General features: G+C 33.3%; 1 protein-coding gene across 4 annotated transcripts in view; it reads right to left on the reverse strand.

Annotated features, from left to right (window-relative positions):
• The window catches only part of LOC146538818 (rho-related GTP-binding protein RhoN-like), a 102661-nt gene that overhangs the window by 75283 nt on the left and 1497 nt on the right, over positions 1-25881 (reverse strand). For 3 of the 4 annotated variants that reach the window (XM_085185504.1, XM_085185502.1, XM_085185505.1), the window contains exon 2: positions 2096-2154. The exons of the other annotated variant lie outside the window; for it this stretch is intronic. The gene's annotated coding sequence lies outside the window, so the exon portion shown is untranslated. The remainder of the gene's footprint in view (positions 1-2095; positions 2155-25881) is intronic. 4 annotated transcript variants of the gene reach the window in all.

The following is a 25881-nucleotide window of genomic DNA, read 5'->3' on the forward strand; positions in this document are numbered from 1 at the left end:
CATATCTTTAATACGGGATTGCGTAGAGATGTGTAGATCTCTGCTTAAAATGTCAGAGTATACTTATTTGCATTTTGCCTATTAGATACTATATTTTTTTCTTCACGCTGCTTCCCACATGAAGCAGTGTAGGCAGAGGGAGCCTGGGAACCTAATGTTATCTCCGTTCCGTTCTAATTTAGGGTAAGATTCTGACAAGGGCTGCGCTTTTGGCATATTACCATATTTTCATACCTCAACTATTATAATATGGGATATAATAAATACATAATATTTAAGAAAAGTAATAAATCGTTTCCCACTAGCTAAGGAACGACAAATTGCAACTTCTAAGACAAAACAGTCCGAAACAACATTATTAGTCCAACTTCAGCTAGTTCTACGTACAAATTGCCAAACTTCAAAACTAATGGGTAGTTTAGATGCAATGCTCTTTAATTGTTAAGGTTACTTGCTGAATTAATCAATACGTAATGTCTCGAAAATTGAGCGAAAATTGGACAACAGAATGTCTTAACACTAGGTTCCTTCTACATATCCTGATATGTGGGAAAAAACAGCAAACTATCGTGAAAGTTTTGAGCATGTCTGATTATAGAGAGGGATGTAGATTCGATTCTTATCCGAATGAATGCATATTACAAATATGCATGAATACAACATATTGGAGGGGGTGTAATATAAAAAAAATATGATTAATTTACCTATAAAAAGAAATAACATTTCAATAGTCCAGAACACCGGATACAGTGTAGATAAACCGGACATAGACTATCATAAATAACGTACAATCTTACTTGGATTTTCAATAACATCAACAATTTTTTTATGTATGTATATAGCTGTAGGTCTTCTTCTTCCTGGCATTAATCCCGGCTATTACCAGGGTCTGCCTTCCTACTTAACCTACTCCACTTTGCACGATCTTTAGCGTCCTCGGTGGTTAGACCATTGGCTCTCATGTCCTGCATCACGAAATCCAACCAGCGCTTCCTTGGGCGTCCGGGAGGTCGCGCCCCAGGAACTGGTATAGCAAGGCACTTGCGTCCGACATAGTTCTTAGGCCGGCGCGTAACGTGGCCAAACCATCTCAAGCGACGCTCTTGGAGCTTATCCGCTACGTCACGGACCCCAAGACTACCTCGAATGAATGTGTTGCGTATGCGGTCAGACCGCGTTACGCCGCACATCCACCTCAGCATCTTCATTTCCGTGACGTGAAGCTCCTGAGTGTGCCGAGATAGTGCTGGCCAACATTCGCTGCCGTATAAAAGAACCGGTCGGACGATGCTCTTGTATATCAGCCCCTTGAGCTTGGGCGGTATTGGTATGTATATAGCTGTAGGTATTTAGCATAAATTAAGCTATATATAAAAGTTGAAGCGTGCGAATGTAAAGATGACGGTTATGGGTTCGATCCCATTAGGGAGAATGAAATATGTAATATTTTCATTTTCTTCGCTCTGGAAACTAGGTGAAAGTGTCGCGAAAGGCCTCGAGACTTCGATGAAAAGTGGGGAACGGAGGTTTCTTAATGAGATCTGTTCCCATTAACACGTGTCTTAACACTAGGCTCCCAGGTTTCCTCTGCCTACCTCGCTATGTAGAGAAAAGCATAAAGCTGCTTCAATATGAATACGTACTTACCTAGTAAATTGGCTAAGCACAAATCCTACAGGTACATCAATTAAATAGTTGTTTAGTATCGAACTACATTATTTGTTCTTTAATTTCAACTTTTATAGAAGAATCTCCAAAAACAATTTATATTCTAACTTCGCCCACACCTTTATACCAGCATATTTGATTTATATGACGAATGACTGCCACAAATCTATCTGGATTTGACGTTTATCAATATAGGAATGTCTACGTGTGTAGAACTTTCAATTGCTTTTAGCGTTTACCTGAATAACGTTAAGGAATTGAAATAAATTGAATATATATAAAATGGTACATTATTAAAGTTGAGGCCAAGCGTGCGGCTGTAAACGCGACTGGTTGTTGCCTCCTTTAAGTATATATTTAATATTTTCATTTTCTCACAACTATTTATAATCTAAAAATCAACATACTCGTAATTCTCCTTACTTACCTTAGAAAATAATCTTTAATTTCAATGTCGTCTCACTAATTTTAAAGTTCTTGCAATACCTGAAACAATTAAACGTTTTTATTACAATTTTATTATAACTAAATTTGAACTCACGACCTCTACCGTAGCAAGCAAGGTAGTATCCACTAAAAGACTAATAGACAATTCATGAATAAAAACTAATAATTTACTTGTATAATAGAACAATAGTATTAGAAGAATACGTAATAATTGAGTGAAAGTGAAAGCTCTCAAAGAATACATAGCCATATAAAATGAATAGTCGTTCTCATGACCATTAATGTACCGTAGTAATGATATCTTATTAAAATAATTTGGCTTGAACGTAATAGGTTCGAATCCAATTTCTTATTGTTTGTTTTATTTTAGGTGTAGTTTAGTAAATCGTGGAAGTAAGAGGTTACTTAATAAAAAATACTTGGCCATTTAAAAATAAGTTGTATATTAAAAATACTCTATGCCGCACATAGTAAGTCAGACAGAGGGAACCTGGAGACCTAGTGTTAAGGCACTCTGTTCCTATTAAGACACTTCCATTCCCCCAATTCTGGAGGCGTTGCGTGTTGAGTTAAGGAACTAGTAGCGCGAGAATATGCAACAATGAAGTAGGTATTTAATTTCATCGAGTGGGAATCGGACATACAACCTGTCGTGTTTACCGTCGCACGCTTGTGAACTATGATTGGCCTTAAACTAAAATAAATATTACTAAAAATACACATTGTCGTTTCATCATCATCATCATCATCAGCCTGTCCTCGTAGGCCTCTCCAATGGCACGCCACTGAGCTCGATCTTCAGCTCATTGTCGTTTAATAATGAGAAATTATTATAGATTGGATCCCCTAGCATTTAGCTTTGAATAAAACATTAAAAAAAAGAACGATGTTGTTAAATTTTATTATTCTAGCTTTTAAATGTTAATTTTGGCTTTAAAATTGTCTATAAAAATTGCGAATATTTTTATTACTGTCCATACATTGAGAAAAGAATAAAATTACTGTTTATATATAGATATTACACAAATATTACTTTTATGGTATAAGAATATAGATATTTTTTTTATTATCACCTCACTCTTCACGTTATATCCCGCTCACAGCAGGATAGGCAGAGGGAATGCCTACATGCCTACATGGTAGTATAGGCAGAGGGACCCTGGGAGCCTTGTGTTATGTCACTACGTTCTTCACTTTCCGCCGAATTCTGATTGAGTGGCGGAATTCAACGCCGCGCTAAGTCAATCAAATTGTATTGAACCTAGTGTTAAGACACTCCGTTCACCATTTATGCAGAAATATAGCTTTTAATTACCATTACAATTTTTTTTAAACACGTTCCCCTATATTTTTTAATTGAAAGATATAACGCGTTTACATTACCCGTAAGTGATAGCACTAAACTACAATAATTGCCAAAGAAAATATAACAAAAAGATAACTTAAAACTATTAACTACTGTATGAATTTTCATCCAAATTACAATAGCCATATCAAAAACAATTTTATTTCAAATACCTAAAGTTCAAAATAGCTTCACAAAAGTAATCATGTTCATATAGTTTCATTATAGTACGGCAAAATGGAGATGTCACTTGCACATGCTAAGAAAACAGTGTCGTAGTTGAGGATTATCACAGATTTAATTAGGTAGGGTTAAACGTTTCAGTTATTAATTAATTTTTAAAAGCTTTTTCAAATTTATCTTCGTTTTTCTTGGACTTTTAAATATTGATTATTGATTACTAAGCCATGACTCCTATCGCGATCCAGACATTGTGTTTAGACAAGCATTAGATATCACAAGGAATTTCTTAAGTAAATTTAAATTTCAACTAAATTAAAAAAAAGAAAAAGGCGAACAAAAATCAACAATTCAGCCGTGTATATAAGTACGTATATGCCGTTTAAAATCAATGTATTTAAAAACAAAAAACAAACCAAAGACATGGTGTTCCTAATACTAGGTTTCTCCGTCTATTCTGTTATTTGCGAGATACAACGCGAATTTAAAAAAAAGCTTACATATTCTATGACCCGATCAAACATTTTTATATGGAAAGACCACCCAGAACTTCTATTATTTTAGGCCAAGAAATCAGTAATGTAGCGTCCCGACAACCTCTGCGGGACTTAAGATAAGGGCAAATTGTTTACTTTTGCAAATTGACACGAATTGAAATGGAAATTTCATATTTACAACTTCCAAAGCTATAGGCAACTTAGAAACAAATTATTCAGTACAGGACTTATAAAAAGTAAGTGTTCGAGGAATTTTAGGACAATTTTCATGTTTTATTCAATGTTATGTTCTTGTCAAGTTGTGAGATTACTTCCATTAAATTGATAACATTATTTATTTATTTTTAGCTTTCATTCCATGCCTACATGGTAGTGTAGGCAGAGGGAGCCTGGGAACCTGGGAACCAAGTCAGTCAAATTGTAAAGGTAGCAAAAAAGTAGATAGATAGTTTATTAAGGGGCGCCAAAGAGTTTTTAGTTATCGCAAATTAAATTTTCTCAATTTTATAAATGATAAATTATTTTTATAAATTGGTATGAAACTCTCAGTATGGACATCCGACTCGCACTTGACCGATTTTTATATAATATTTTATAATGAAAACCTAAATCACACAACCAAAATTCGACCTTCAAATTGGTACCCTCACTAGTGAACCAAGTTAGTCTACCATTGAAACATACTTGGTAAAACAATTAATTAAGCCTACGAAAATTAGAACAGACTAGTCAATTAACAAGTTGAAACAAGATAGCAAATATATGACTCGAGGGAAATTAAATACGAGGACGTATTAGACATTCGAGAAGTATATCTGGAAAGCCTCAGGCTCATATTTGGTGTAAATTTATTTCTTTAGGGTGAGACTATTTGCAATATCATTTTATTCTTTTGGGTGTGTCGTATGGTAATAAAGCAATATAGACATTTTCTTTTAGTTTAATGGTGGTGGGTATGTAAATTTAACGTGATAAAATTTAATGTTTCAAAGTAGTAGATAAATAAATAAATCTTCGAACTAGTTAATTCATATCCTTCATACATAGCAGGTTAGGCAAAGGAAACCTAGCGTTAAAACACCACTTTCATAACTTTTCGTACAAATGAAACATTGATTTTTCTTGTTACCAGAGCAATAATTCATTCTCCAGAGTGGGAATCGAACCAACAACCAGAGCGTAACTTATCAGGCTCTGTCGCCTTATCACAGAGGCCTCAAAAATTTAAAAACATTTGAAAATAACATTAACACGCAATGCCTCAGCGGGAAATGTGGAACGGCATGTCTTAACACTAGTTTTCCACTGCTTACCCTGCTGTGTGCGGGATAAAGCGTGAAGCTGGTTTATTTATTGTTATTTATATTAGTATATTTGAACGAAAATAATATATATATATGTACCTACACAAAAGAAAACAGTCTCAACGATGTAACTATAATAGGGACTCAATACAGGTAAGTATTCAGCAGACTATTTATAGGAGCAATAAAAATATATTGCTATACAATAGCGTCAAGTGGAGCACAGTGCGGTCGTTGACCCCGGGGTGAAAGTCGCTCGGGACTTTGCAAATCTGTGGAATCTTTAATGAAACAGGTATTTCTATGAATACCTATATATTCGATAGGTAGGTATCCTGAAATTAGAAACTATAAGACTAGCCCGTCGTGATTTCCTTGCTCTGGTGACAAGGCAAAAGGCGGCGTTTAGTTCCGCCACTCAACACGCGATGTCTCGGACATCGACACTGTATGTTAGAAAGAGGAATGTTTTAACACAAAGTTCTTTCTTCCCATCCTGTTTTATGCGGAATACAGCATGGACCAAAAATGGGCAATAACGACGATAGCAAGCTAGAATAGAATATCTTATAAAACGTTATCTTGTAAAAACAACGTATAACTAAGTATTATTAGCGTTTGCGTGAATGGAATTCACGTTAACACAGCGCTGTCGGGTCTTGAATTAATGCGATGGTTATGGGTTCAAACTGCTTATGGACGAAGCTTCTTACTAATATTCTTATGTTAATTTCATTGAACGCATTAGTCTCTAGTTTGTTAGAATTGAAAAAAAAATTGTATTGCACAGTCCATTTATTGAAAAAGGCTATAAATACCACCATGCTTATTATTTCGTTGTAACCCATCAGGTAAGGTCAGGTCATATGTAGGATATAGATCCAGAGTTTGGGCTTTTTTAATACATATGTCATACTCCTACACCATTAGTTATTTCCATTTGACCACATGGGCGAAGCCGAATTTAAAAGCTGGTTTAATATGTACATGTTTTCTTACTCCATATAAAAAATATGCTTTGGGTTCCTCCATAACAGTCAGTATCTTTAAATCAATATGTGAGTTTAAGTCAACAAACAAACTTCACGCTATAGAGCTAGTGTTAACACACTCCGTTTTCGACGTATCTGTTAATTTTCGGCATATTGTGTGTTGAATATCATAACTTAACGCCGTGTTGCTTATTACCAGAGCGAAGAAATTCAAACAATTAATTCCCACGAGTGATAATCAAACCCACTGTGCCGCCCCTATTCACAATACAAAAACACAAGTATCTATCCACTCTTAAAAATGTCTTTGTAAACTTTCATATTTATAAAAAATATATTAAAAACGAGAGAAAATATTTTCAAAGAGTCCATGCAATAAAAAAGTATCAACAGCGCACTGCGCAGGAAGCTGGCTAGATACGTCGAATAAACTTCCGCTCAAAAAACCTCTGGATACTAAAGTTTTGTTAGCCTGCTTCTGTTTTACTATAATAATAGTAGAGAATTTCTCGACTGTCTTATCATTGTGGCTAACAGTACCTCAGGTTTAGTTAATTTAGGGTTGTTGGGTTCGATTTCCACTCGAGGAAATTAAATATTTTCATATTTTCATTTCCTCGGTCTGGTAGCGAGGCAAACACGGCATTGAGTTTCATCACTCAACACGTAATGCCTCCAGAATTAAACGGAAAATGCGGTTCGGAGAGTTTTAACATTAGGTTCCCTCTGCCTACATTGCTATGCTCTGCCCTTGATACCAGAATGAAGAAAATTAATTCATTCCACGAGTGGGAATCGAACTCACAACCTGCCACACTTGCAGTCACACACGTGTTTCTGCGCCACGACTGGCCTTCTTATATTGATTGATTTATAGACATCACACGTAAAGCTGTTGAAAATGAACAAAACATATAGCTAAATATGCAGTAAATAGAAAAAAAAGTGACGTTTCACTAGACTCTCTGAAGACGTATAATACATGCAAATTACATCGCATTGCAGTTCAATCGCTTTGAGCTAGTATAGTCAAGCAGATCAAATTAATACCACATTGCAGATACTACGAGCATATTGCTGTTTACTTAATCAATAGAGGTTTACTTATATATTAGAATTATGTAGAAATATACATTTTATTTCAGCGTCACGGTATTACCCCTTATGTAGCAGGGAAGACAGAAATAGCCTAGTGTTAGAACACTCCGCTCCCCTATTTCTCATTCCATTTCAATGAAAATATCCCACTTCTTGCCGTTTCCGCAGAAATTCCGGATTTTTTTTAAAAGTGCTCGCCTACATTTTCCAAGTATCATACATAAAAAAATTCTGTGTTCTACGCTGCTTAGGTTTCGTTGCATACTGTTTGTCACTAAGATATTCAAGAGTTTTATATATATGCAAAAATACAAAATAGAGTAGAGTAATGTTATAGCACTAGGTTTTTAAAGGCAAAGATATTTAAATAATCTCAATACATCAATCATCAATAATCTATTTTATATATCAAATTGAAATTTGATACATTATTTATTCAATTTAGCCTTATTACTTTTGTACGAGGCAATTTGAGAAGATTACTTAAGGTAATTTATCTTGTTACCGCTAATTAGAAATTGGTATTGATGAAGCTCTTAGAATTTCCAATCGATAATTTCGTTGCCTACACTTTAACTTGTATCTACATACATATGAAAAATAATTTATTACACTATTACACTTATATTCACTTCAAAATTCGAGGGAAAGTGGGGAACGGAGTGTCTAACATTAGGTTGCCTCTGCCTACCCTGCCGTGTGCGGGATACAGCGTGAAGTTGATTTATAATTGAATGTATATATCAGTATGTAAGTAGAAGTTAGTCAGTATTTCTCTTTTTTTTGTTTAATCAAATTGTTAATAAATTATTGTCAGTAATGTAAGTCGAGCGTTGTTGTGCCCCAGTTTGGAAGTAAAGAAGTCAGCTAATTTATTTGATATATCTGAAGGTCACGTTGGCCGCAATTTTTCAATATAAACTTATGAATGATACGGTCATTGTTATTTGTGTGAATGACGTTTGCACGTAAACGAGCTGATGAACTGGACTTGCTTTGTATATGGTATTTTGTTTATTTGCAGCTTCACGCTCTGTCTCTTTGCACCGAATTCTGGAGGCATTGCGTGTTGAGTGGCGTAAATCAACGCCGCACCTCGTTACCGTAGTGGGAAAATAAAAATATTTAATATTTAATTTTCCTCGAATGGAATTGAGCCCACAACCTGCTACATGATGCCATATAAAATTGCAGTTCAATCGCTTTAAGCTAGTACAGTCAAGCAGATCAAATTAATACCACATTGCAGATAGCATATTGCTGTTTACTTAATCAATACATGTTTACTTGCATATTAGAATTATGTAGATAATAAAGATTTTTCTTCAGCTTCCCGGATTATCCCTTATGTAGCAGGGTAGACAGAAGTAGCCTAGTCTTAGAACACTCCGTTCCCCTATTTCCCATTCCATTCCAATGAAAATATCCCACTTCTTGCCATTTCCGCAGAAATTTAGGATTTTTTTTATAAGTCCTCGCATACTTTTTCCCAGGGAAAATAAAAATATTTAATATTTAATTTTCCTCGACAGGAATCGAGTCCACAACCACACATATACAGTCACGTATGTGCTCCTGAACCCAGGCCGACTTCACGCTTTTTGTGATGCCATATAAAATTTCTTTTGCACCATATACAGTGGATAGAATATCATCTAGCAACACAACATTTAACGTATGAAACGACAAATCGATATTATCGGGTTCTCTTTGTTTACTCTACCAATTGTAGAATCGGGTAATGAAACTGAATGGACTGCTATTCATAGAGGATAAATTTAAAATTGTTTTTGATCATATAGTAACATACAGATTAAAAAAAATATGTTATTAAAGGCAAAGAAAATTCTCGACTAAATATTGGGAGACATTGCTTTTTCAGTACGAGGCGTCGAATTGCACCACTCAACACACAATTCCACCAGAATTCGGCACAAAATGGGTAACGGAAGTGAAGAAGGAATATAACACTACGTCGCCTTCTACGTACCCTTCTATTTCCGGATACGATGTGAGGGTAAACAAAAAACAAAAAAAGTGGAACACGTATATTCGTCATCATACCTTATTATATAAGCCAAATCCAAGGTAGTCTAAATGGACTTTACCTAATCTTAATGAACAAACTTGAAAATAGCACCCGTGTCTCCTTCCTAGTTACACGTAATACCACGAACCGATGGCTTCCCTCACATCAAATTTACTCTAAACCCACAAAATAAATTGTATCATTTATCTAAGCCATTTAGGAAATTAATTAATCTCAAGAACCTCTAGCAGTCCTTGTTTCTAATTGACTTTGTAACATCTTGTAATAGTTGTTTGAAGTGCGCCTAAAATAAGCCACCCTTGATTGATTGCAAGGATTGAGTCAAAATTGATGAAACTTTTCAAGTTGAAGTTTAATAATAATTTAGGGCTTTTTACACTTTTTTTTATTAAGTAATATAAAAGTTGAGTTTCATCATCAAAAACGACGAGTTTGAATGAAAAGCGGAGAGGAGTCTATCACCAAAGTCCGGTTTCCACCGCTAAAGAGAAATGAGCTGGTAATGCTTAGGTGGAATGGACTCCTTTTAAATAAAATAGGTTTACATTCCCACTAACATAGAGTTTTGTATTTTGTAATTACTTCGCTCCGCTCCCTAGAACTGAGCGAGTTCATTTCAACTCTTTTAGACTATTATTTGGTGGCAATACAAGTATATACTCTTACGATTTCAGCATATTTCTTAATGCTAGTCCGCTCTCTTCGTGGTGGAAATCGGGCTTTAGTTCTTTCTTCATAGCCTGCTATTGGCTATAGCAGGAATCAGACAAAAATTTTATATAAAAATCAATCGCATTAAAATCAAACCCACAACTACCTTGTGTAGAATTTCTAATTACGAACATTCCTTTTAAAATTGAAAAAAAAGATATCTTTATATATCTTTTCCCCTAGTCATGTACCAAGTGGCCATTAATTTTTTTCTAGGACTTAAAAGGAAACTGTTCCTAGTATGGACCATCCCATATTTGAGTAACATTCCTCATGTAAAGCCTAGTTTAGTATCAGCTAGCATAGCCTGTTTCTTGGCAAAATGGATAGGTATTGTATAATAGTTTTTTTTGTCTTTCCCATAAACTTATTCATATCGAACTAGTAGTTCCTGAGATTAGCTCGGTTAAACAAACAAAATTCATAATTACTATAATGTCTTATATTATGAAACATTTTGTTGTTAAACATACATAATAAGCCTTCACTACATTAAAGGATTTGAACCAGTAACTTCCGCTTTAAACACTCACGTTTTGTACCTAATGGCATATAAGCAACTAAATATAACATACATTTGTACATTACCTTAAATCGTGCGCGAACCGCAGCTATAAAAGTTTATTGTTTCTCGATATATCGAACACGCGAGCACTTTAAGCTGTACCCATTGACTGTAAAGGGATGAAGAGTTATCAGCTTTTGTTTCATCAGCTACTGGGTTTTTTTTCTATTTCTCCATTATATTTTTTGTCCAGTCCCATACGCAGCAGGGTATTCAAAGGGAACCTAAGAACCTGTGTTTTGGTGTAAATATAAAGAAAATCCATTCCCTGTTGCATTTACAATCGCAAATTTTAATTGGACGAAATAATAAAAAAAAATACTTGAACATATAACCACACCTGCTTAAATGCGCAAATATAAGAAAAAATCGACCTTTACTAAGTAAAAATGTGGCAGTTGAATTACATAAGGCAAGGCAGGTGAAAACGCACGAACGACGTTAACCTTTTAATTGCGTAATACTTTTTTTACACATGACATTTAAATTACCTACCTATTACCTATTTAATTATATACGACATAAGTAAGAATATGTTATTTAAATTTTCCCATGAGAATATAATATAAAATATGCAAAAAACCTTGGGGTCAGTCGTGGCGTAGGGGCACAAAGTGTGACTGTAAACGCGAATGGTTGGGGGTTCGATCCCCACTCGAGGAAATTAAATATTTATTTATCTTTTCATTTCTCCGCTTTGATGTCGAGGCGAAAAGCGGTGTTGAGTTCTGCCACTAAAACACTGCACTTTGCTTCAACACATATTCGAATTCTTATGAGAGAAAACTATTTTTAATAAATAATTATTTTGGGCGAAACCTAGCGTTAAGACACTCCCTTCTCAACGCACTGCCCAATTTTCGAGACATTGCGTGTCTCGAAAATTAGGTGCAACTCATCGCCGTCATTTGTCTTCCAGAGTCAGGAAAAGACTTTTATACATCCGGCTTTTATACTTAACTTATGCGATAGGCTCTTTAAAGGTCGAGACTGCTATTAAACTATTAACTGAAGTAATCTTAGAAGGAGTTGAATAGAGAGTGACGGAATCGTTGCGTTTACTGATGTCAAGTAGCAATCAATCACATCGTCATCATTATGTCACTGTCAAGTCATAAATTACTCCTACGCTCTACGCTTTTGCACACTGCTTATAGGAATATTCTAAGAGTATAATTTTTTCACATACAGCTTCTCACTTCATACCGGGGTAGAGAGAAAGAGAGAGACACAATCTTGCCAGAAATGAAAATCATTGTTTTTCCCGAGTGTGGATTCAATCTATAACCACCTCGTTTACAAATAGACATTATCCCACTGTGCTACAATGGCACCTGAAAGGTATTCTTGAGACCTAAAGGTATTCTTAGGACCTGAAAAGTATTCTCAATATCATCTGATCCAAATTCATAAATGTAATATAATAAATAGAATTTAGATTATTCTATTAAAATAAGTAGATAGTAGAACTAGATAGCAACGGGATAGTATAAGAATATCAGTTAACTAACTCTTGAATTCAATGCGACTAATTGAGAGTGTAGTTAAGCGGTCGTTGAAACTTTGGATAGATGTTAAACTGCAATTCGCAATAGTACTTAAATTTAGCGGAGAGAAAGAGAGAGGTAATTATATTTAAATTGTTATTTTTATTATATTAGAAAGAAAGTAGCCATATTAATTAGATAATGAGTAATATTTTAGTATTATCTATATTTGGAAATCTGACGTTTTAAACAGTTTCCAGTAGTTCGTGGTCGCTAATGGTGGTAGAGTCTAGTCCCGATATAATAATTATATCAAACTTTTCTACGATTTTTGAAGAATTAAGAAAATTAAGAAACAGTTTAAGTTTAAGTTAAGTTTAAGAATTAAGAAAACATGGTTTTTGTTGAAGTGGATGTAAAAAAATAAACAATCACTAAAATGTACCTTCTTACTTGGAAAGACGGGAACAAATGTAAAAAAATAAACACCAATAAAAAAAGTAAAAAAAAATAATAAGTTAAACGGTTTTATATTGCAGATGAATGTACTATAACCTAAAAAATAATTTCATGGATACAGTCAACTAAAATAAAATTCCTTTTCCTTTTATCACTTACAACTATACTATACTTCTATAACTCAAACTGTGTAAAACGCTATATCAGCACAAAAAGGGACACTAATTCATACAATTTTTCACAAGTCCCAGATAAGAGCAATATTAATATCGAAGAATCATTTTCAATGGTCAGTCATGAAAAGATCTAGGTTACAATTAGGTTCACTGAATGGAAATGGCAATTACTATCATTGTGAAATAGCTTCATAGATCTCTCCCTTTTTAAAGGGTTGAGGCCAGTTGTGGAGCAGGGGAACAAAGTATGATTGTGACGTAACTAGTTGTGGGTTCGATCTCCACTCAAGGGAATCATAATATTTTCATTTGGGGGGGAAATGGGAAAAAGGGAATCATAATATTTTCATTTCAAATTGGGGGGAAGTGGGGTACGGAGTGCCTTAACACTAGGTTCCCTCTACCTAACCTGCTGTACGCAGGACACAGCGTGAAGGTGATTTTTTAAAATCTCGAACAATCAATTTCAATGGTCAGTCATGGAAAGATCTGGGTAACAATTAGGTCCGTATGGGAATGGCAATTACTATCATTGTGAAATAGCCTCATAGAAAAGGGTTCCCAAAAGACGTGAATCTACCGTACGGTAGGTTATACAATATTAAAGTGACTCGGGAACTTTAATTAAAATTTTCCCGTTAGACTAATAACTTTATGTTAACTTTATGAAACTTAGCTATTAGTACGAAATCTTTGAAATGAACGCATGTAGAATCTTTAAGTAGAGATAAACGTGACTTTTTGGGAGATCCTTAAATCTATTCAGGCGTAGTAAAATCTGTGAAGCGTTGAGTTACGCCATTCAATATGTATATTTCGAATTGAGGCGGAGAGCAGAATGTTTTGACATTAGATTCTTTACCTCAAGCAGAATTAATGAATCATAAAAAAAAATCAATTGTCTTAATACAAAATAAATTAAATCACCTGTAAAAAATCTCTAAGTTTTCTTTATTATAAATGTAAATAAATGTCTCGTATAAGATATTAGTATTCTGTAGTAGTAATTCAACACTAGCATACGTACGTAATACGCTATGGCATGTGGCTGGTGGATTCTCGAGAATACGGAGAACGATATGGCTTTATGGGGTTTACGTCATCAAGCTTAACTAAAGATTTTAAATGATGTTTAATTCTTTGTGTTTCCCATACAATAGGATATTGGTGAAGTGATTAGTCGTGATGCAGGGATACAAGCGTGCGACTGTAAGCATTGGTTGGTGGTTCGACTCCAACTCAAGGAAATTATATATTTAATATTTTCATTTCCACGCTTTGGTAATGAGGCAGAGCTCGATCGAGTTCTGCTTCTCAACACCCAATGCCTCCAGAATCCAACAAAAGCGGAAAAGGAAAGCAGGGCATTTAGTGTTAAGACACTCTGTTACAATTAAGACATTGCTGTTCCACAATTTCCAAAAAATTCTTGATCAAAATTGTTCTTCTTAATGTAATTATTTTATTTTTCAAATATTTTTCATGAAGGTGAAATTAATACTTGTTTTAAATATATATAAAAAAATAAAATTTCAAATATATTTATTAAAAAATATACTATATGAATAAATAGTATTAATTAGTCGGCAATTTTAACGGTATATGTACATACAAGTTCGTATTATGCATACTTTAATTTAATTCAACCGGATATTTGATATTATCAGAAGCCAGTTTAAGCATAGATTTTTATTTTATGAGTCATACAGTATATGTCCTTGTGTTTCCTTGAAATATGTAATAATTAAATAAAAATTATAATTTCACTTCCTTAAAATTCTTTAGGACCGTCGTTGCCAGGTGGAACGGCGTCTTAGCTATTAGGCGTGACGGTTTTCGGTTCGATTCCCACTTGGGGAAATGAATGATATTTTCACCTCCTCGCTTTGGTAACAAGACAAAGCGTAGCATTGACTTCGGCCAAGCAATATCCCGAAAATTGGACAAAAAAATTCCAATATTTTCGCGAAAAACAGTTAAAAAACTTCATGTCACTCAGAAAAAAGCGATCGTGGCGAAGTGGTTCACTGTCCAAACGTAATCGCAATGGCTGTCGTGATGGATTTCAATTATCGCTTCCGTATATAACAAATAAACCAAGTTCATGCTGTATTCTGCTCATAGCAAGGTAGGCAAAGGGAACCTAGTGTTAAGACACTCAGTTCCCCATTAAGACACTACCGTTCTCCATTTTCCGCGATAGAACTAAGACCGAGAATACGTTTAAATTTTGATATAGGTAAAAGAAATCTCTGGTATTGAAACCTGTATCGATAAAACTGAGCTGGCAAATAAAACAACTGTGCCATGACAGAGTCTAAAATGATTTTTAATTAGCTTAACCCACATCAAGTTTGACTATAACCTAATTAAAACTTGTTAGTAAGACCACGGATACTGTCGATATATACTTACTCGTAAAATCCGATACACTAAACAGGTTCTATAATATAATTTTAAAAGTAGATACAATTAGTAAACTAGTTACTTTTTGAAAGGAAATTGTTGGTAATTAAAAGATTTAATAAAGACTGAAATACATTACATATCCACTTTAAAGGTCTTTATATTCTTAAAATTATAATAATTTTAAGAAGTCATCGAAAAAATTCGCCTGCGACAGCGCCTCACATGATTATGTTTAATTTTAATCTATATATATAAAATCGAAAGGTCACTCACTCATCACGAAATCACAGAAACTACAAGTGCTAGAAATCTGAAATTTTGCATAGGAGTTACTTATAGGACGTAGGTGCTCGCTAAGAAGGGAATTTGCGATATTCGACTTCTAAGGGGTTGTTTTTGGGGTCGAAAGTTTATATGAAACTTCGTTACTACAAATGCTAGGAGTCTCAAATTTTGCATAGACGTCACTAGGACGTAGTCATGGAGACAGAAATTAATAATAACATAGTTCACGCGGGTGAAACCGCGAGCGGGCCGCTAGTATTTCATATATTTTGCCAAACATTATTTTTCAGCAATCGAGCTTTTTCCTTAAGTAAAAATATATTTAGCTTCATACTTCCGCACAGAGCAGAGTAGGCAGAGGGAACATGGAACTCGTGTTAAGATACTGCTATCTCTACTTTTCGGTATTCGTCTGGAGGCCACGCGTGTTGAATAGCGGAATTCAACGCCGCGCTTTATTAACAGAACGAGGAGAGCGATCAGCGAAGTACTTGAAATGAGAATCGAGCCGTGAAGAGAGAACTTGTCGTATAGGTACAGTCATACACTTGTCCTGAGGCTAAAATTACTGGCCTCGAGTAATTTATTTTTTATTATTTAGTTTAAAAAAACGTAACATAAAATCTTTAAACACAAAATCTTACATATTCTACCATCATCCATACCAAAAATATTATTCTGTCTCTCAGTTTAAAATCAACAAGCAACTATAACATCACCAAAACATTACTTTGCCTTGTCTATCCCATACATAACTCCCTAGCTCTAAAGCAAAAACACTAGAGCTACCATAAATAAGGCCAGGACTAGTACCGTCCTATAAGGCATCGCAATAAATATACCCTCTACAGTACATTCGTTTCTGGATGGGAGACTTGTGATCGCCAGTTGCCTTTTCCTTTCAATTTTACGTGAAATTGAAAGATATTTTGTCTAAATGGTTTTGTTTTTATTTATTTTATATGGATATAATGTTATTGTAATAAATAACATATATATTTGTATATATATATTTGTATATATATATTTGTATAAATAACATATATACCTATAATAGTTTTATATATTTGGAAAATATTAGACTATTTAGTCTAGACAACTTGCTTTGCTTAGATTTTAAATAATTTAAGTAACGTAAAATGGAAAATTCAGATACCCTCTACAGGCTCCCCTACACTCCCTACATTTCCCAAATATCAAATTTTAACTATCTAAATCCACACAGTAACAGAACATTTTTAAATATACGAGTAAAGCTGGAAAAGCTACCCATTTATAAATAACAAAAAAGCATTATTCCAATATAAATATGTAGGGAAAAATGGAACGACGTTTCCATGGATTCAGTTCATTCTTCAATAAGAAATAAACATAATATGACAGCGATTTTCAAAGAAAAAATGTTTGTGACATCATTTGAATAACTTTATTATTAAAGTCACATAATACTAGATTAAGATATTTATTATTTTTGTATAAGATTAAATAGTAAATTGTATCGTAGAAAGTTATATTTTTTTTATATAATTTATGCTTATATAATATTAAAACCCATATCCGCATGTATTTGGGAATTGCATCGTTGAATAAACATGGCACAAAGGACCAACCAGCAAAATGAAGAGAAAGAATTAAATTTTACAATTTGTGAAATGTTACATATTTTATATAAAATCATATTAATTTTTTAAATATATTTATTATACTATATAAATATATTTATTATATATATTTATTATACTATATATATTTATTATTTATTATACAAAATTTGTTAAATATATTTATTTAAACATATTAAGATAATAAAATTAAACCATAAAAACATAAACATTTGTATCTGCTACCATAATTAAAGGCTTTAGCCACCACTAAAACTACAGTGGTTGTCATATATCCCGCATATAGCAGGGTGGTAGAGGGAATCTAGTGTTGAGAGTGAGACACACCTTCCTCCACTTTTCACTCAATTTTCGAAAAAAAAATATTCTAAGTTGCTGAACTCAACGCTGCGCCATATTTCGCTACCAGCAAGGAAACGAAGAAACTTTCCTGAGTGGGAATTGAAGGCACAACATCCCCTTTTGTTATCATACATTAATGATATAGCATTTTAGAAAATCATTTCACATAAACTTAACTCTAAACTATATATTTATACAGGTAACTCATTTTATGTACTATATTTTGGGGGTAAACTTTAACTTAAGTTGGCTTGTTAAAAGTCCGAAAGTTTAGAAGTAATAATTTAAGTTGCAATGGCGAAATCGAATAACATTTTAATAAAATATTATAATAAAATGACAAGTGGGTCCGTTGTTGCGCAGTGGAACGTATCTGATTGTGAACGCGATGTTTGTAAGTTCAATTTCCATTTGGAGAATGATTATATTTATTTCCAAAACAAAGAGGGCTTTGAGTTCCACTACTCAACACTTAATGCGTCCAGAATTCAGTGGAAAATGGAGAACGAAAGTGTTTTAACATTAGGTTCCAAGGTACTCTCTGCCTATCCTAGTATATGCAATAATAAATAATAAAAACATTAATAAAATTATTTACTTTCTTTGCAAATGAAGATAGGATAGGCTGGCTGTTAAATAATGTATCCCTCTAAAGTGGATTTGAACCTGCAGCCCTAGTGGGCTCACTAAGACATTTATACCTGTGATTAACATGCGTGTCGATGACGATGACGTCAATATTATAATATAACATGAGAGTATTCACACGGAACCCAACATATCTTGGGTTCACAATATATCATATTACAATTAATGCTAAATATGCCTATATCTAAGTAATTCAAGGCTTCTATTAAATCTATACTAATATTATAAAGTCTATGGGTTTATATGGTTAAACGCGCTAATCTCAAGAATGTCATATTCGTACACAACTTTTAGTTAATTTCATTTGACCACGTGGACGAAACCACAGGTAAAAGCTAGTTTATTATTCATCAAAAAAGGTCTTCGTGGCGCAGCGGCACAGCTGACTGTAGACAGAACGTTTGTTGGTTTGATCCCCACTCAAGGGGGATTCAATTTTTATTTTCTCGCTCTCGTAACAAGACAAGACGCGGCGTTGAACGCTCTACAAACTGAAGTAAGTAGAAGAGTAAAAAGTGCCATGACTTTTAACTTCATAACAACAACATAAAATACGACGTTGAATTTCACCACTCAATATACAATGTCTCAAATACAAGCGGAAAGTGGAGAACGAAATATCTCTCTGTTTATTTTAACTTAAACCGACGTTTTTTAAATCGTTTTCTATTATTTTATTTACGTTTAAAGTACTGTACTGTGCCAATATTTAATACAAACATTATAAATACAAATATTTGATATTCATATCTACGTAAAATAAACTAGGGTTATAAACTTAGAAGTAGATAAAAATTGATACTTAAAATGTCATTTATTCTACATCGTACGACATATTATAAGAAAACTCATACTCGAGGTTGCTTTATATTTACAGCAGTGTATCACGCTTTGCTGAACCCATATAATACGGTTTTACTAGATTGATTTATATACTAGGGTGAAAATATGAAAAAGTATATTATTTTTTAGTATTTGAGGGCTATTTCTTTTATATGAAAAGAAGCCGTCTTACTAGCAGACGGCGCGAAAGTTGTAGGTTCGATTTGCCACTCACAAGATGATACAGCGATTAGCTAATAAAAGAGAGAACTCACTCTTTTTTAGCTCTTCGTCTTATCAGGGTAGGAAGAAAGAACTTAGTGTTAAGATACTCCGTTCCCATTAAGACACTTCTATTCTGCATTTTTTGCCAAATTCTGCAGGCATTGCGTGTTGAGTGGCTGAACTCAAAGTGGCAATTCGCCTTGATACCGATTACTCAAAATGAGGACATGAAACTATTTAATATATTTCCTTGAGTGGGAATCGAACCCACAAGTCGCATAAAAAGCTGGCCTTAGAGTCTCTGGTTGAATATTTGTATATAATAGACTTTTAAATAACTATAAATCATTTATGATTACAAGCACTTAGTTTTGAACAGGTTGTCAATTTGACAGTATTGTCGTCAAGGCCAAATAAATGTATTTTTTTTTATTTAAGTGGGCCGAACAAAATATATGTAATGGAATTTTAAAAAGGCCTAATAGACAAGGTTAGTTGTGGGAGTGTTATTAATTTTTTGTTACTTCTCGTACGTATTCTCATTTATTGTTTTTATAACATTTTTTAACAAAAAAACCGACTTCAACGGGATCCCTTCATCAACCTAACCAAACTCTTATTTCTCTATCTCTCTATCTCCTTTTCAATAAAAAAAATCATCAAAATCGGTTCACCCAGTCAAAACTTCTGAAGTAGCAAACATTAAAAAATACAGTCGAATTTATAACCTTCTTTTACAGATGTGGATTAAAAACCTATAAAAAAGGCATTATTATAATAAAGAATGTAGTACAATATGGATATTAAGAAATTAATATTAATAAAATTTTGGTTATTTTTGATTGTTTAATATTACATGAATAAAAACGAATACCTAGTTTCATTAAAATACAAAAAAAAATTAAACAGATTGCTTAAAAGTTTCAATAGATATGTCGACGTAGATTTTTTATAGGCAAAACTAATAAAAACAACACACAGTTTCACCTTATTGTACTAAATCTCCTAAAATAGTTAGTTTATGTGAAACAACACTAACACTAAATTATATGGCAGTTCCATATAGATAAAAATAGAATGCGTGACCAAAGCTGAGAGCGCGGGGGACAATTAACTACATACTAGACTAGAGTTACGTAAAACTAATTATAAAAATACATTTACCACGTGGTGTTGACATAGATAATGAAAATAACTGACAATCACACTCAGAGATGTCGATAAGTGAATGGCGAAACTCAACACCGAAAAATTGCCACCCCATGAAGCTAATGAAAAAAAAAAATATTTAAATGTAGTTGTAGTGTATTCTGTCTCCGTTAAGTGCTGACGATATACCGTAATAAACAGATACGTAAATGTTAAAATTTTCAATTTAAATTTCGACTGAAGTTAGCTACAACTAGTTCTATTTTGGCCTAACTAGATTATTATTCGCATTAAGTTGCTGACTTCCCACAGCTTCAAAATTCAAACCGCCGCAAAATTCGGTTCAAAATATAAATTTTGGAGTCTCTATTATAAGTACTCTATAACTTCTCCGTAATATCAAATATATTACCAACTCGTACTTCTTCAAATATCAGTAATTGTTTTTTTTAGCGTCACTTTGTATCCCACACATAGCAACTTAGACAGATGGAACCTACAGTTAAGACATTCTATTCTCCATTTTCCGTTGAATTCTGGACATGTAGAGAGTAATAGAGTAATATAGAGTTGTAAATACTAAATTCTAAAGCACGGCGTTTAGTTCCGCCAATCACCACGCAATACCTCCAGAATTCAGAGGCAAGTGGGGAAAGACAGTGTCTTAATGAGAACGGAGTGTCTTCGTGCAGTTAAAAAATAATCTCCCTGACACAACAATTATAAAAAAATAATAAAATATTTTAATTTAAAATTTAGTATCAATATTAAAAACTAGTTTGGCGTAAACAAGTTATCAGTAAAATATTGGCACAGTTACCGTTTAATTATTATGGTGATAAGAAATTCTCCACCAATAACATATGAGTTCATATCAGATAATATTACCGATTTAATCATATAAAGTTAAAAATTAGATAATTTTTATATATTTTAGCAATAATGTAGAGTTTTCTATACTAGGTATTTAGTGTTCCGAAAGAAGTATATTTTTAGTTTTTTTTTTGTCGCTTCACACCGTATAGTGCACATAAAAAGGTAGGCAGAGGGAATCTGGGAACCTAGCGTTAAGACACTCCGTTCCCATTAAAACTATAGTTCCCCACCTTCTGCGGAATTCTGGAGGCATTAAGGGCCTCAAATAGAATAAATAACATGAAATAAAATTAATTACAATGTCAACGCTATACAATAAGTAATGCCCAGCACATAACATGACAGAAAGCATTATTCCCAATTATTTCCCTACGATACCATGCTAAAAGATAGATAAGATAATAAAATAATTATTATATTACAAAAACGTTTATTAATTATATTATACTATAGTTGGGAACGGACTGACTTAACAAGAGGTTCCTTCTGCCTACCCTGCTAAAAGTTAATTAAATTATATTATCTATATATATAAAAGGACTTGTCCTCACTGACTGAGGTAAGACGCACGCACAGCCGTAACCGCTGATGGTAGAAACTTTAAATTTGGACAAAAGTTTACTTTCGTAATCTGGACATCCACTAAGAAGGGATTTTGAAAAGTTTTAACCCTAAAGGGGTGAAATAGAGGTTCAAAGTTTGTATGGAAAAAAATTAAAATCGGCACCGATTTTTATAAAATTTGAAATTTAAATTTTTAAGAGTATTTAATTGAACACGTGTTTCATCGTTTTCTAGAATTCTCCCCCTAAGGATGCAAATAAGGGGTTGAAAGTTTATATGGAAAAATCTTTAAATCGTCACCGATTTTTATAAAATTTGAAATTGAGACTCTTAAAATTAATTCATTGAACATATGTTTCATGGTTTTCTAGAATTCACCCCCTAAGGCTGCAAATAAGGGGTTGAAAGTTTGTATGGAAAAATCTTTAAATCGCTACCGATTTTTATAAAATTTGAAATTTAGACTCTTAAAAATATTTCATTGAACACATGTTTCATGGGTTATTAGAATTTACCCTTAAATACGCAAGCGAAGCTGCGCGCGTCCGCTAGTCTATATATATAAAAGGACTTGTCCTCACTGACTGAGGTAAGACGCACGCACAGCCGTAACCGCTGTGCGTAGAAACGTGGAATTTGGGCAGATGTTCACTTTCGTAATCTGGACATCCACTAAGAAGGGATTTTGAAAAATTTTCACCCTAAAGGGGTGAAATAGGGGTTCAAAGTTTGTATGGAAAAAAAATTAAATCAACACCGATTTTTATAAAATTTGAAAGTCTGACTCTTAAAAATATTTATTTGAGTACGTGTTTCACGGTTTTTTAGAATTTACCCCCTAAGGGTGCCAATTAGGGGTTGAAAGTTTGTATGGAAAAATCTTTAAATCGCCACCGATTTTTATAAAATTTGAAATTTAGACTGTAAATATTTCATTGGACACATGTTTCGTGGTTTATTAGAATTCACCCCTAATTACGCAAGCGAAGCTGCGCGCGTCCGCTAGTTTCTAATATATCGATAGATTTAACTTACTTAAAACTTCTTAAGAAGTTAAACCAGTCACATAGTTCACTCTACCATGACAGACGTCAGGTATATATTTAAAATATTAAAATACATATTCAAATTATGTTTTTACGTTAAAAAACAAAAATTTAAGGCAAAAGTAATTGGTTTGGAGTATAATCTCTTAAAATTTCGTCAGAATCAAATCTGCCGCTTCCGCGTTTTCGTTCCCTCGTGCTGCATTTACACCAATTTTAAATTATTATTTTTATGTTTTTTTTTTATTAATTTAAGGTAGTACGAACGAGTGTTTGATGAGATGGGTAATAGTCATGGGTTCGATTAACTCTCGGTATAACTTAATTATTTATTTGATTAGTCGCGTTTATAATCAGACGCTTTACCGCTGAGCTATGAAAGTCTTAATATATCATATAAAATGTTCAATAAAACAAATCTATATTTTCCCCTAAAATAAGATTTGAACCCATCATTACCAATAATAGAATAAAACCCACACAATCATCACATACAATCACTTATCACCATATTACATAGACTAATGAGGTTCAACAGGCGTCAACCAATTACTGCCTACCGACTTACAAATCATTGTATTATCAACACCTAACGTGGGTGTTTTACAACGTGTTCAAATCCCACGTGTTTCCGCCATTACGAGATGGAGATAATAGGCGTTGAATCTTAAAGAATCATATTATTTACACATTTATTTTTTTTAATTTTTTTTATATATTCATTTTTAATATATTCGTAAGTTGTCCGGATTACAAGGTGTTAACTAACAAAAAGACACAATGGGTGGTGTAGTGTTTAGACACTACCTTTTACATTTTTTTCCCGAATTTGAGATATTGCGTATTGAATGGGGGAAGTTATAGTCGCGCATTGTTTTACCATAAAATTGAAAATAATTTAAATATCCCCGAGTGTGGATATAGATAAGCATATGAGGTTTTCCACTGTCACACATTGGCCTTGTTAGGCTTATGTTTAGGATTTTATCAACAAAAATGTAATTACTAAATAAATTTATTATATCCCTACTTATAATTAATGAAAAAATATACCGCAAAATAAAAAAGAATAATTTTAAAAAATCAATACACAATTATACAATACCTCATTTTCGTCATAATCAAGTAAATAAGAATTTCCCGTAGCGTAGGACTTTACAGAAATATCTTATGAAGTTTGAATTTGAAAGTATTCCCAACACCCCAATTTGCGAGATCAGCTAAGCAAAAAAAAAACGAAATCACTGAACGAATTTCCCTGAAGAAATCTACGAGAATATCAATGGAGTATTATTTCGGTTTTTCTCTATATTATAAAATATGGTTGGATTATCAGAATTTCGTTTATTTTGCACATTTAATATTAACAAGAAGTAGGGAAAGATCACGGTTGACTAAAAAATATTACTAAGGTTTTTCTTTATTTTTAACAAAATGGATTATAAAACTTATTATCCTATACTTTCCTTCTCCGTAAAAGGAATCTTTTCTTAAAGTTCTTCTACAGTGTTGTCAGTAACTTACTAACTGTAGTTTCATATATAAATATAAAAACTCTTAGCCATAAAATGTGAAAGATTCCTGAATGAATTGAAGATATTCTAGCACCTCGATATTGAATACTGATATTACTGACAATCGTAAGTCCTTTTATGTTGATAGAAAGGCTATTTTCCTAATGTAATACACGTGTAAGTATTGTCAGATATAAACAAGAAACAAAAGATATACTACTTTTCAAGAATAATATTATATGACATACTTGACACCCATGTCTTCTTATTTTTGTGTTATAAATCAGTGATTATTCTGAATTTGTGGCCATTGTAGCCCATTGGGTTCGATTACTATTAGGAGGAATTAATTATTTTCAACTCTTCGTTCTGGGAAGAAGACAGCTCGGCGTTGTATTCCACATAACACGCAAGCAGCGAAACAAGCAAATGCTTAAAATGATCCAGGAAAACGTCAAAAAATATTTTGATGGACAGTAAATTTCCAGGTCCAAGCCCTCTGCTATGCATACCTTGCTACGTGCGAAAAACAGAGAAATCGAACCCACGATCTTCGCTCTCGAAGAGACAGACACAAAAGAAAATATCTCTGCCACCATTAAACACACATTTACCCACTCATTGTATCGCAGTTACAAATTCAACCGGCAAGTGACGGTATAATGTCTGAATAATTGTTCTACGTCCAAAACAATAAACGTGAGTTATTATAGCGCGAAGTTAGAAATGTTGTTTAGGGACCCATATTTTAAATCCTATTTATTTTGTCAATCAAATTGATTGGAACGATATGGAATGTTATAATTTATACTACTATTATAAAGTTGGATTGTAAGAGTTTATTTGGTTGCTCGCACTAATCTCAGGAACTGCTGGATCGAATTGAAATATTATTTTTGTGTTAGATTATCCATTTATCAAGTTTGCTATATACAATTCCTGCCTTCCTAATAATTATAAGAAGATTTCTTTTCGACATCCCCCACTTTCCACCGAATTTATAATATATATTTATTTGCTATTTTGTAATTGTCTCCGTGACCAGAGTTTATTGTGACTCCTGCAATGCTACTTCATCTACCAACTGTTGTACGTAAATAATTCACTAAAAATAATGCCAGTGATGTCATGTAATGTGATCATTGTTTGTTTTGGAATTATTTTAGGTTCCCTCTGCCCCCTTCAAGGTTCCCTTCGCCTACCCTACTATATGTGGGATATAACCTAAACTGCTATATAATATAATGCTAGCTGCTTTTGGGGCTTCTATTACAAAGAAAATCGATTAATATAATATTTATTATTCTGTTGAATGTAACTCACTCTACATGAGTGGAATATTAATGTGTTATGAGAAAAGGTTATGTAATGCGTCCTTGTGGTACACTACTGACTTTACG

The sequence above is a fragment of the Heliconius melpomene genome, chromosome 5 (assembly GCF_056956725.1).
Source record: "Heliconius melpomene rosina isolate 202511_hmr_F chromosome 5, ASM5695672v1, whole genome shotgun sequence".
Classification (NCBI taxonomy): domain Eukaryota; kingdom Metazoa; phylum Arthropoda; class Insecta; order Lepidoptera; family Nymphalidae; genus Heliconius; species Heliconius melpomene.